This window comes from Hippocampus zosterae, unplaced genomic scaffold (assembly GCF_025434085.1).
Source record: "Hippocampus zosterae strain Florida unplaced genomic scaffold, ASM2543408v3 HiC_scaffold_265, whole genome shotgun sequence".
Lineage (NCBI taxonomy): Eukaryota > Metazoa > Chordata > Actinopteri > Syngnathiformes > Syngnathidae > Hippocampus > Hippocampus zosterae.
In genome coordinates this window covers 3958-5180 of record NW_026262837.1, presented here as the reverse complement: position 1 = coordinate 5180, position 1223 = coordinate 3958, and the positions used below count along the sequence as shown (strand labels likewise).

The 1223-nt window shown below is 57.2% G+C and overlaps 1 non-coding gene across 1 annotated transcript; it reads left to right on the top strand.

Moving 5' to 3' along the window:
- Window positions 1–378: 378 nt before the first annotated feature.
- trnaa-agc (transfer RNA alanine (anticodon AGC)) lies at window positions 379–450 on the top strand. Its single transcript has one exon. It is a non-coding gene; the product is annotated as a tRNA-Ala (tRNA).
- The last annotated feature ends 773 nt before the right edge of the window (window positions 451–1223 follow it).

The window sequence follows — 1223 nt, the reverse complement described above, 5'->3', positions numbered from 1 at the left end:
GATGCGAGGTCGTTGAGGCGGACTATATTTTTCCTGGCAGTCCCCTCCGCCCGGAATGGCTGCGGGTCACGATCATGAACCTGCTCACTCCTGATCCCGGGGTTCGACTGACCGCCCCCCAGCTGATCGCCTGTCTCGAGCAGCGTCGGGCTGAGCCTAATTCGTGGAGCGCATTGAGGCTGCGGCAATACATGAATTTAGGACAGTGGTGATTCATAATTATGGTTGATTGGTTTAATATTGTTAGTGTCCTGCAGATTGGACGGTTGGTGCTGCTCTAAGGGAAGTGGCTTTCACCATGACCATGACTATGAGCATGAGCATGAGCAGGGCAGGCCAGGCTCAGGGCTTGAACAGAGTGCGAGGCAGGACTGCCAGGGGGGATTAGCTCAGTGGTAGAGCGCTTGTTTAGCATACAAGAGGCCTGGGGTTCAAACCCCCAATTCTCCATTTTTATCCACATCATTCACAACAGTTTCAGCCGCTTCGAAGGCCGCTCGCCTGGCAGCAGCTGCCGGTTGCTGAGGCTGCTGCGGTTCTACTTGCCAGGCCGGGAGCGGTCCAGCTATTCCTGCAGTTTCGCGATCACCCGGGATTTTTAGTCCAGCTCTCTGAGAAGGCTGCGCTGATCGTCTGCGTGGCGCACGCCTTCCTCAAGCTGCGAGGTGGCCTACTCAAGGGCCTGCTTCAGTCTGTGATTCTCAAGGCGAAGGAGGGACGCCTAGTTGCCGGACCTCATGCTGCTCATGGATGCGCGTCTAACCTCCACGAGTTTCTGCTCAAGCGCCGATGAACCCTAGTTCTACGGTCTGAGCACTAGCTCAAGCGTGCGCAGATTGAGCTGGAGGGCGGCGGGCCTGCTCTGCTGCTCCAGCTGCTTCTTGAGGTAGACCGTCTCGGCCTCGAGATGCCTGTTGTTGGACTAGAACTGGCGGATCCGGGTTCGACAGTATCCATGGTCTTTTTTTATCGCGTGGAGCTATTCTTCAAGGCCCTCGGAGCGCTGCAGTTGGTGTTCAAGACGGTAGATGGCCTACTGCCGGGCCTCTGTCTAGCCGCGCAGTCGGGAAAGTTCATGCTCGTCGGAGTCAACCCTGCCTTCGAGAAGAGAGCATTCGCGTCGCAAGGCCGACAGCTACCCAGTGACAGCCTCAAGGCTGGCATTCTGCTCCACCAGCCTGGCCGACAGCCTCTAGATTTCCTCAAGCTGCTGCTGCATCCTC